Source organism: Canis aureus, chromosome 7 (genome assembly GCF_053574225.1).
Source record: "Canis aureus isolate CA01 chromosome 7, VMU_Caureus_v.1.0, whole genome shotgun sequence".
Taxonomy (NCBI): domain Eukaryota; kingdom Metazoa; phylum Chordata; class Mammalia; order Carnivora; family Canidae; genus Canis; species Canis aureus.
In genome coordinates, this window is record NC_135617.1 from 22,744,355 (window position 1) to 22,757,444 (window position 13,090).

Sequence of the window (13,090 nt, forward strand, 5' to 3'; positions counted from 1 at the left end):
GACAGAATAACAAGATGGAAAAACTCAACATCAAAAAAAGGGTACAAGAGGCAGTATTAACAGCCAGGGACCTAATCAGTATGGACATAAGTAAAATGTTGAAACTAGAGTTCAAATAATGATTATAAAGATATTAGCTGGGCTTGAAAAAAGCACAGAAGACACTAGAGAATCCCTTTCTGGAGAAATAAAATGTAATCAAGTCAAAATTAAAAAAGGCTACTGATGAGATGCAAACAAAAATGGAGGCTCTGCTAGGATAAATGAGGCAGAAGAGAGAATTAGTGATATAGGAGACAAAATGATGGGGAATAAAGAAGTTGAGAAAAAAGATAACTACTGGATCATGAGGGGAGAATTCAAGAGATAAGTGATACCATAAAGCAAAACAATATTAGAATAATTTGGGATCCCATAAGAAGAGGAAAGATTGGGGGTGGGGTTCAGAAGGTATATTGGAGCAAATTATAGCTGAAATTTTTCCTAATCTGGGAAAGGAAACAGGCATTCAAGTTCAAGAGGCACAGAGAACCCCCTTCAAAATCAATAAAAACAGGTCTACACCTTGACATATTATTGTGAAGCTTGCAAATCTCAGAGACAAAAAGAAAACCCTAAATCAGCTTGAGACAAAAGATCCATAACCTACAAGAGTAGAAACATTAGACTGGCAGCAGACCTATCCACAGAGACATGGCAGGCCAGAAATGAATGGCATGATATATTCAGGGTGTTAATGAGAAAAATATGCAGCCAAGAATACTTCATGCAGTAAAGCTATCATTCAAAATAAAAGGAGAGATAAAAATCTTCCAGGACAAAGAGAAACTAACAGAATTTGTGATCACTAAAACAGCCCCATAAGAAATATTAAAGGAGGTCCTTTAAGCAAAGAGAGTCCAAAAGAAACATAGACCAGAAAGGAAGGAAAAGAAAAAATATAGAGAAACAGTGACTTTACAGGTAATACAAAATACTAAATTCATATCTTTCAGTAGTTACTCTGATGTAAATGGCCTAAATGCTCCAATCAAAAGATATAGGGTATCAGAAAGGATAAAAAAGCAATACCCATCAATATGCTGTCTGCAAGAGATTCACTTTACAACCAAAGACACCTTCAAAGTGAATGTAAGAGGGTGGAAAACTATTTATCATGCTAATAGACATCAAAGAAACCTTAGGTAGAAATCCTTATATCAAACAAATAAAATTTTAAACCAAAGACTGTAATAAGAGATGAGGAAGGACACTGTATCATAATTAAAGGGTCTATCCAACAAGAAGATCTAACAATTGTAAATATTTATGCCCCTAATGTGGGAGAAGCCAATTATATAAACCAATTAGTAACAAAATTAAAGAAATACATTGATAAAAATACAATAATAGCAGGAGACTAACACTCCATTCACTGCAATGGTCAGATCATCTACACGGAAGATCAACAAAGAAACAAGGACTTTGAATGACACATTGGACCAGATGGACTTCACAGATAAAATTCAGAGCATTTTATCCTAAAGCAACAAAATACATATTCTTCTCGAGTGCACACAGAACATTCTCCAGAATAGATCACATACCAGGTCACAAATCAGGTCACAATCACTACCAAAAGACTGAGATCATGCCCTGCATATTTTCAAACCACAATGCATTGAAGCTTGAATGCAATCACAAGAGGAAACTTGGAAAGAACTCAAATACATGGAGGTTAAAGAGTATCCTACTAAAAAATGAATGGGTCAACCAAGAAATTAAAGAAAAATTTTTTTAAATTCATGGGAACAAATTAAAACCAAAATGCAACTATTCAAAACCTTTGGGAATGCATCTAACAAGGGTCCTAAGAAGGAAGTATTTAACAATATAAAACCTTTCTCAAAAAAACAAGAAAGTCCTGAAATATACAACCTAACCTTACACCTAAAGGAGGTGGAGAAAGAACAGAAAATAAAGCCTAAACCCAGGAGGAGAAGCGAATTAACAAGATTAGAGCAGAAATCAGTGAAATAGAAGCCAAAAGAACAGAAGAATAGATCAACAAAACTAGGAACTGCCTCATTGAAAGAATTAATAAGATCGATAAACCCCTGGCCAGACCTATCAAAAAGAAAAGAGAAAGGACCCAACTAAATAAAATTATGAATGAGATAGGAGAGATCACAACCAACACAACAGAAATACAACTAATTATAAGAACATATTATCAGCAATACATGTCAAAAACTTAGGAAATCTGGAAGAAATGGATGCATTCCTAGAAATGTATAAACTACCAAAACTGAAACAGAAAGAAATAGGAAACCTGAACAGACCATAACCAGCAAGGAAATTGAAGCAGTAAACAAAAATCTCCCAACAAACAAGAGTCCAGGACCAGATGGCCTCCTAGTGGAATTCTACCAAACATTTAAGGAAGAATTAACACCTGTTCTTCTGAAGCTGTTTCAAACAATAGAAGTGGAAGGAAAACTTCCAAACTTATTCTATGAGTTCAGCCTTACTTTGATCTCAAAACCAGGCAGAGACCCCACCAAAAAGGAGAATTACAGACCAATATTCCTGATAAACATGGATGCAAAAATTCCCACCTAAATACTAGCCAATAGAACCCAACAGTACATTAAAAGGATTATTCACCATAACCAAGTGGGATTTGTTCCTGGACTGCAAGGGTAGGTAGTTCAAAATCTGCAAATCAATCAATGTGATACACCATATTAATAAGAGAAAAGAGGGCAACCCTGGTGGTGCAGCTGTTTAGCGCCGCCTGCAGCCCAAGGCATGATCCTGGAGACCCTGGATCGAGTCCCATGTCAGGCTCTCTGCATGGAGCCTGCTTCTCCCTCTGCCTATGTCTCTGCCTCTCATTCTCTCTCTGTGTTTCTATGAATAAATAAAATCTTAAAAAAAAACAAAAAATAAAAAATAATAAAAGACAAGAACTATATATGATCTCAATAGATGCAGAAAAATCATTTGACAAAGTACAGCATCCTTTATTGATTAAAACTCTTTCAGTGTAGGGACAGAGGGAAACTCAATATCATAAAAGGTATATACAAAAAGCCCACAACAACTATCATTCTCAATTGGGAAGAACTGAGAGCTTTTCCCTTAAGGTCAGGACCATGACAGGGATGTCCACTCTCACCACTGCTATTCAGCATAGGACTAGAAGTCCTAGCCTCAGCAATCAGACAACAAAAAGAAATAAAAGGCATCCAAATAGGCAAAGAAGTCAAACTCTCATTCTTCACAAATGACATGATACTCTATGTGGAAAACCCAAGACTCCACCCCAAAATTGCTAGAACTCATACAGGAATTCAGCAAAGTGGCAGGATATAAAATATAAAATCAATTGATATATAAAATCAATAAAAAACACACAAATCAGTTGCATTTCTGTACACTAGCAATGAGAGAAGAAAGAGATATTAAGAAGTTGGTCCCATTTACAATGCACCAAAAATCATAAGATACCTAGGGATAAACCTAACCAAAGAGGCAAAGGATCTGTACTCAGAAAACTATAGAACACTCATAAAAGAAATTAAGGCAGACACAAAGAAATGGAGAAACCTTCCATGTTCATGTACTGGAAGAACAAATATTGTTAAAATGTCTATGCTACCTACAGCAATCTATACATTCAATGAAATCCCTATCAAAATACCATCAACTTTTTTCACAGAGCTAGAACAAATAATCTTAAAATGTGTATGGAACCAGAAAAGAACCAGAAAAGAACCCGAATAGCCAAAGGAAGGTTGAAAACCAAAGCTGGGGGTAGGGTATCACAATTCTGGACTTCAAGCTCTATTATAAAGCTGTAATCATGAAGACAGTATGGTACTGGCACAAAAACAGACACATAAATCAATAAAACAGAATAGAGAATCCAGAAATGGACCCTCAACTCTATGGTCAACTAATCTTCAACAAAGCAGGAAAGAATATCCTAATGGAAAAATGACAGTCTCTTCAACAAATGGTTTTGGGAAAATTGGACAGCCACATGCAGAAAAATGAAACTAGACAATCTCCTCACACCATACACAAAAATAGACTCAAAATGGATGAAAGACCTAAATGTGAGACAGAAATCCATCAAAATCCTAGAGAAGAACACAGGCAGCAACCTCTTTGTTCTTGGCTACAGCAACATCTTGCTAGACACTTGTCTCCAAAGGCAAGAGAAACAAAGACAAAAATGAACTATTGGGACTTCATCAAGATGAAAAGCTTTTGCACACCAAAGAAACAGTCAACAAAACTAAAAGGCAACTTACAGAATGGGAGAAGATATTTGCAAATGTCTTATCAGATAAAGGCTGGTATCCAAAGTCTATAAAGAACTTAACAGGGGATCCCTGGATGGCTCAGAAGTTTAGCCCCTGTCTTCAGCCCAGGGCGTGATCCTGGGTCCCAGGATAGGGTCTCACATGGAGCTCCTGCATGGAGCCTGCTTCTTCCTCTGCCTGTGTCTCTCCCTCTGTGTGTCTCTCATGAATAAATACATGAAATCTTAAAAAAAAAAAAAAAAAACTTAACAAACTCAACACCCAAAGAATAAATAATTCAATCAAGAAATGAGCAGAAGACATGAATAGACATTTCCCCAAAGAAGACATACAGATAGCCAACAGACACATAAAAAAAAAAAAAAAATGCTCAATATCACTTGGCATCAGGAAAATACAAAGAAAACCACAATGAGATACTACCTTATACTGGTGAGAGTGGCTAAATTAACAAGTCAGGAAACAGATGTTGGCAAGGGTGTGGAGAAAGGGGAATGCTCTTACACTGTTGGTGGGAATGGAAGCTAGTGCAGCCACTCTGGAAAACAGAGTGGAGGTTCCTCAAGGATTTGAAAATAGAGCTACCCTCCAACCTAGCAACTGCACTACTGGGTATTTACCACAAAGATACAAAGTGGTGATCTGAACCCCAACGTTTATAGCAGCAATGTCCACAAGAGTCAAACTATGATAAAAGCCCAGATGTCTATCAACAGATGAATGGATAAAGAAAATGAAATACAACTCAGCCAACAAAAAAAGCAATCTGCATTTGCAATGATGTGGCTGGAACTAGAGAGTATTATGCTGAGTGAAATAAGTGAATCAGATTAAGATAATTATCAAATGATCCCACCAATATGTGGAATCTAAGAAACAAAACAGAGGATCATAGGGGAAGGGAGGGGAAAAGTACTTCAAAACAAAATCAGAGAGGGAGACAAACCATAAGAGACTCTTAATAATAGGAAACAAACTAAGGGTTGCTGAATAGGGGAGGGATGGGGTAACTGGGCGATGGACATTAAGGAGGGCACGTGATATAATGAGCATTGGATATTATATAAGACTGATTAATCACTGAACTCTACATCTGAAACTAATAATACATAATATGTTAATTAGCTACATTTAAATTTAAAAATATGTAACATTTTTATGTCAGATTGATTAGCAAAGTTAACAGTATCTGATTGCTCTAGTGTGCACAAGCAGTACAGCTAGTCCTTATCTTAATCATGAGACTATGTCCTAACTCATCAAGAAAAGTCTTTTGTTTATAAATGTTGTCACCTGTGGACAGTTAGTTTAGTTGATTAGAGCACAGCTCCAATGAAACCAAGGTTAAGAATCCCTTCTTTTATGATTATTAACCAGATAGCTTCTCTTAGTTCTAAGACATAAGAATCATAGCCATGGTCTCAAATTTATACAGTGGTTCAAAACAAGGAATAGGTAAACACTTAAACATTTTTACTATTGCCTTCATTTAAGTAAATATGTTAGTTTTAACTATGAACTATTTCAAAAATATAGAAAAGTACAGATAATACAGTTGACCCTTGAAACATGCAGGGATTAAGAGTAGCAACCCCTGCACAGTCAAAAATCCATGTATAACTTTTTATTCCCCCAAAGCTTAATTACTTTAGCCTACTTCTGACCAGAAGCCTTATGGATAACATAAATAGATAATTAACACATATTTTGCATGCATATGTATTATATACTGTATCTTACAATAAAGTAAGCTAGAGAAAAGAAATGTTATTAAAATCATAGGGAAGATAAAATATACACTTTTAGTGCTGTACTATATTTATTGAAAAAAATCTGCATAAAGGTGGACCCACACAGTTCAAAACTGTGCTGTTCAAGGGTCAACTGTTTAACAAAACAAAATCACCCTTCCCTCCAATTTAACAAATGTTGATATTTGGCAATATTTGCCTCAGATATTTATAAATAAAATGTAGCAGATACAAATAAATAAAGATACAAATAAGGTGTTAGACATACCATTCCTTAACTCCCTAGGATAATTACAAATACTGACATGTACCCTTCCGGTCTATTTTTTTTTTATTTTAAGTATTCTATTAAATCCTGTTTAATTTATTCACCTCCTTATTCTTGAACAATTACATTGCTTCCATTTTTTTCTAATACAACAAGGCTGCACTGACACTTTTGAGAATGCCTCTTCATTTGAGAATTGAACCACAATATGTAACTTAAAAGTAGAATTGCTATCTTGTAGTGTATAAACATTATCAAGACCATAGACCTTATTAACATTCTCTCCAAAGTAAATGCACCAAACACAGCCATTGCAGTACATTGAGCTCCACAGAGACAGTGCCAGGGCAAATGAGAGCTAGATAGGTACTGGGTGACTCTGTGCCTCCCGGAGAAAAATAATTAAACATGTGCAGAGGAGATCCGAAGAAGCTTAGAGGCAAAATGTCATTATGTGCATTCTTTGTGCAAACTTGCCAGGAGGGAAACAAGCACCCAGATGCTTCCGTCAATTTCTCAGAGTTTTCTAAGAAATGCTCAGAGAGGTGGGAAACCATGTCTGCTAAAGAGAAAGGAAAATTTGAAGATATGGCAAAGGTGAACAAGAAGAGAAAGAGAAAACTTAAATCCTTCCTAAAGGGGAAACAAAAAAGTTGTTCAAGGATCCCAGTGTACCGAGGCCTCCTTCAGCCTTTTACTTGTTTTGTTCTGAGTATCACCCAAAAATCAGAGAACACCTTGGCCTATCCATTGGTGATATTGCAAAGAAATTGGGAAAGATGTGGAATAACACTGCTGCAGATGATAAGCAGCCTTATAAAAAGGCTGCTCAGCTGAAGGAAAAATATGAAAAGCATATTGTCGCATATCGAGCTAAAGGAAAGCTTGATGTGATAAAAAAAAAAAAAGGGAGCTGTCAACACTGAAAAAAAGCAAGAAGAAGGAAGAGGAGGAAGATGAGGAAAATGAAGATGATGATGAATAAGTTGGTTCTAGTAGTTTTTTTTTTTAATCTATAAAGCAAGAAAAAAAATTGAAATGTAAAAAAAAAACAAAATAGCTTCACCAATGTATCCTAAGACCAACAGTTTTTGTTTTGTTTTTAATTTTTATTTATTTATGATAGTCACAGAGAGAGAGAGAGAGGCAGAGACACAGACAGAGGGAGAAGCAGGCTCCATGCACCGGGAGCCCGACGTGGGATTCGATCCCGGGTCTCCAGGATCGCGCCCTGGGCCAAAGGCAGGCGCCAAACCGCTGAGCCACCCAGGGATCCCAAGACCAACAGTTTTTGAAAATTCTTATGTTCTGGTATTATTGCCAAAATATCATATGATCAGAGTCCTTAAATTTTAGCAATCTACTTGTTATGAAATGTCCCATTTTCTTTTAAATTTCATCACCCTTAATGATCAGTGAGACTTTGCAACTTTTTATATATCTATTGGTCTTAAAATTTTCTTCTGTTAATTGACTCCACATCCTTCATCACTCTCTACTGAAGTATTTCCCTTTTATTGGTTTTAGGGTTTTACTTAACATCTATTTTGTTTATCAATATTTTATTGGTGGTTGCTTGGATTACAAATCTTTTCATCCAGTATGGGGCTTATTTTTTTTTATTTTATGGGCTTTTTTGTACAGATCTTTTTTATTTTAAGTAGCTAAAGTTATCAATCTTTTTAAGCTTTGTGCTTCTAAATCTCGTGGAAGAGTTCTTTTCCAAACTTCCAATATCATAGTTATTTTTGTTACTTTTTTTTACATTTTTCACTTTGTCTTTGTTTTTAATCCATTTAGGATTTATTTTTGTGTATGGTGGGAGGCAGGCTTACAAATTAATTTTTCCCATATGAATAGTCAATTGTCTCACCATCATCTATTATATTATCTTTCAGCAATGACTTGAAAGCCACTGCTCCCATACGTTAATTTTTCATTTACACACATGGCTGTTTCTAGGCTCTCTGTTCTTTTTACACTGATATATTTGTGTATCCTTCTGCCAATACAACACGTTTTAATTACTGTATCTTTATAATAATTCTTAATAAATGAGATCGTAAGTTAATTCTCTTTAATCTTCTTCAATGTTTTCCTTTAGTTATTCTTGACCCTATATTCATCCATATAAATGTTTGAAACAACTTCACAAGTTCTGAGAAAATTTAAGATTTAAGTTGAACTAGCTTTGCTTTAGTAGATTATTTTGGCAAGAATCAAAATCTTAAAAAATTGAGACTTCCTGTCCAAAACCATGGTATTATTCTCCATTTATTTAGATCTTCATATATATATTTTTCTATTATATTTTATAAATTTTTCTATAAAAGTCCTATGTATATAATGTTAAATTTAATCTCACATATTTTATAGTTTTGTGGCTAAAAGAATAGAGTTTGTGTGTTTGTTTGTTTGTTTTAATTTTAAGCAGGCTCCACACCCAGTGTAGAGCCCAATGTAGGGCTTGAATTTCAACCCTGAGATCAAGACTTGAGCCAAAATTAAGAGTCAGATGTTTAGCTGACTGAACCATCCAGGCACCCTACAGGAAGTTTTGAAATTACATTTCTGAACCAGTTGAATCTGATGTATTCAAATACTACTAATTTTTAGATGCAATTTTGTAAACAACATCCTTGATAAATTCTTCAATTACTTCTAATAATTTAAAAGTAAATTCTTTTAAATTTCATATGTGTATAATCATATCTGTGACACTGGCAATTTGGTTTCCTATATTTCCATTCCCATACCTCTTATTTATTTTCCATGTCATATTGAGCTAGCTAGGACTTCCAATACAATGCTAAATACAAATGGTAAGAACAAGCATCTTAAATTAATTTCTGACTTTAAGAGAGTGCTTCTAATTCATTCATCATTAAATGTGAAGTTCACATTAACTTTTACATAGACATCCTTTTTTATTCTTTTTTAATATTTGTTAACCTGAAATGAACATATTTTTTTTCTCTGTTGATATGTTAACATGGTAAATTACATGTGATTTTATAAAGTTAAACCATCTCTGTAATCCTAGAATAAACCTTACTGGTATTTATTCAATTCTGAAAAGTTCTCAGCTAGTCTCTATTCAAATATTGCCTCTTCTCCCATTCTTTCTATTTTATCTTTCTGGAAGTACATAAAACATGTACATTTATAGATGATATATTTATAGATACATAGAAATATATGTAGATATAGATGACATAGAAAGAAAAAGAAAGAGAATTCCTCTTAGGTGTATGTTGGATCACATAATTAGATTGCATCTATTCTATTGTAATTTCTTTTTAGTATTTCATTTCCTATCTCTTTGCTACATCCTAGACAATTTCCTCAGGGCTACCTTTAAAGTGTTTGACTGTCTCTTAATCAGAACCTAACCAGATATTTGATCCACTCACTTAAGTCTTAATTAATGACTACATTTTGTAATTTCTAAACATTTTTTTCAATCTGCATATCATATTCTTTTTTCATAGAGGCCTACTATTTCTTTGTGTTTTTTAATACTTCTTTTAATACTTTGGGGTTTTTTTGTTTTTTTTATTTTTTTAATATTTTGTTTATTTTAATCACTTTCAGATTATTTATTCACCTCATACTCTTGGGATGCTTATTTTTCTGCTTATTGTTCTATGTTAATATATCATTCAGGGTCTACTCTGGAGCCAAAAACCATATCAGTAATTTGAATTGAGAATTTAATATTAATAATTATTAATTAGTAAAGGCAGTTAACAGTAATACAAGATAATAGAAGACTCTAAGAATACACAAATAGCAAGTATAGAGAAGAGCTATTACCTCTAAAGTTGAGGGTAAGTACCTAAGGAAGAAGCAACTTTGGGAAAGGATCCCAACCACCCGTACCCCCACCCCTTCAAAGCTGAGATTCACACCTCGGCCTTGGAGAGGGTGTAATTAGAGCCTACTGGGTGGCAGACATTTCTGGTATACCATTGGTTAGAACTCTTTCACAGGAAGTTGTCCACTGAGATTCCAGCAAAATTTGCTGGGATACCATGGGCCAAAGCTGGTCTAATGGAAGCTGCCTGCTAGAGTATGGGCAGGTCTATGATGGTAATATAGAAAACTGCATATTAGGGTGCCAGAAAAACTCATTGGAGGGTAAATTCTACTGGGTCTTCCACATACCACTAATAGGTGGGCCTTATGAGGGAAAAAAGGGCCCAAAACTGGGAAGAAAAGCTTCATCCTCTATTATGCCTTGCAGGACCCCCCCCAGCACCCTCTATCAACAAAACCTATCATTGCATTAGCTGGCAAAAGGTCCAGTTCCATTATCAAAAATCACGACAAGAGGTAGATTTGGGTCTGAGAATCAATAAGTTCACAACTGGCTGCCTTCATCAAGTTTATTAACTCCTAATTTAATATAAACCCTATACCAATTCTATGAAATCAGTACTAGCCTCATTTAACAGGAAAGAAAACTAAGGTTTACAGAGATTTCTACAGACATCTAGAAAGTAATCAAAATAAGACTCTAATAATTTGATTCTAGAACCCTCTCTTAACCCACTGCACACTCTGCCTTCAGGTTCACCTGAGTAATGTCATTTAGGAAACTGTTATGGTTGTCCTGGACTGGGCTGAAAAGGCAGCCATGTAAATGACTAGGAGAGACATTTCAGAATAAGATTTGACACTTCGGGGATCCCTGGGTGGAGCAGCGGTTTGGCGCCTGCCTTTGGCCCAGGGCGCGATCCTGGAGACTCGGGATCGAATCCCACGTCGGGCTCCCGGTGCATGGAGCCTGCTTCTCCCTCTGCCTGTGTCTCTGCCTCTCTCTCTCTCTCTCTCTCTGTGATGACTATCATAAATAAATAAAATTAAAAAAAAAAAGATTTGACACTTCTTAGATCAATTAAATATAATAGTTACCCCAGGATAATCTCAACTTCAAATGTTCTATCCTATGACCCATAAGGGCATTTTCATTTTACAGAAATAAGTTCAGAAAATAAGGCCCTTCTAAACCTAAGATATAGATAAAAGTCAAAAACAAATCCTAAGAGTAGCATAGAACAAACTCTAGCATTCATCTAATATGATTTTACATAAGATTTAGAGCCAATAATTAAGTTTATATAGAACATTAACACAGATACACATACACATACATGTATACGCCTTCCAGCACAATATTCTTAGGTCTCAGTTTGTTTTTACATATGCCATAAATATTAACTGAAACAGGACATGTGCACAACATTATATAAATGTGGACTCTTGTTCAAGTTGTTCTTTGCTTAGCTTTTCTCAGCCCGTTTTTGGCTTCTAGTGTCAAAAGATCAATATACAATAATAAAAGCATTTGAGAGGATGTCTTATTAGAGTTTGTTTATACTCTAGACATCCTCTCAATCACTTTTATTATTGTATATTGATCTTTTGACAGTAAAAGAAAGAACAAACTCAAGACATTACCTCTCCCAAGGTATCCACATCTTAATCCCCAGAATTTGTGAATATATTATGTTACATGGCAAGGGGGAATTAAGGTTCCAGATGGAATTAAGATTGTTAATCATCTACCTTGAGATGGGGAGATTATTCTGAACTATTCAGGCGAGCTCAATGTAATTACAAGGGTCCTTATAAGTAAAAGAGGGAGAGTCAGTCATAGTGTTACAATGTGAGAAAGACAAGTTCTCCCCTGGAGCCTCTAAAAAGGAACACGCCTTGCATATACCTTGATTTTAGTCTGAGACTCATTTTAAATTTCTGACCTCCAGATCTACAGATAATAAATATGTTGTTGTAGCCACTAACTTTGTAGTTATTTGTAATAGCAACCATAGGAAACTAACATATCCTGCCCCATCATCTGAATCAAAGGAAATTTTGGATTTAAAATCCTGAAATTGGGACGCCTGGGTGGCTCAGTGGTTGCGTGCCTGCCTTCAGCCCAGGGTATGATCTTGGGGTCCTGAGGTCCAGTCCCACATCAGGCTTCCTGCATGGAGTCTGCTTCTCCCTCTGCCTATGTCTCTGCCTCTCTCTGTGTGTCTCTCATGAATAAATAAATAGAATCTTTAAATAAATAAATAAATAAATAAATAAATAAAATAAAATAAAATAAAATCCTGAAATCCTTGTTCAAATAATATTCAGAAGAATGAATTAATTAAGCTTTCTTATTGGGCCATACATTCACAGTCTGCTCACATTCTAAGGCCTCCTCTTTGAATTTTCTTGTGTCTGTATGCAAATTGATCCCCAGGTCTAAACCCTACAACTTTACATTCAGAATTGCTATTTTAAGATAATAATGTCTTATTCACTCATTCAATTATTCAGTCAACAAACATTTATACCTCTAGCTGTACCTCAGATGCCAGTATCTAATTCATGCCCAACAGAAGTTTCAACTTAATATGTACAAAACCAAATTTCTCATTTTCCTACCCAATCGACAGCTTCCAGGGTCTTCTTCACTTCGGTTGATAGAAAGTCCATTCTTCTACTTGCTCAGGCCAAAATGCTTGGGGTCACTCTTGACTCCCCTCTTTCCCTCACACTTCCCATCCAATCTATCAGCACTGCCTACTGTGCATTCAAAATGTGTACACTACTCACTACGTCATGATCATCACCAATTCCCATCTATTCCCATCTCACTTGGGGTAACAGAAGTCCCACTCCTTCCTCTGCTGCCCACTGTCATTTCTATGATGCTCTGCAGTACTCACTCAATTCTAGGAACACCAGCCTCTTTCTTG

The 13,090-nt window shown here is 35.4% G+C and overlaps 1 long non-coding RNA gene and 1 pseudogene across 4 annotated transcripts in view; one reads left to right on the forward strand and one right to left on the reverse strand.

The window, feature by feature from the left end:
* LOC144317119 (uncharacterized) overlaps positions 1 to 13,090 on the reverse strand; it is a 119,435-nt gene that overhangs the window by 20,959 nt on the left and 85,386 nt on the right. The gene's annotated exons all lie outside the window — the stretch shown is intronic.
* LOC144316787 (high mobility group protein B1 pseudogene) lies at positions 6,741 to 7,317 on the forward strand (annotated as a pseudogene).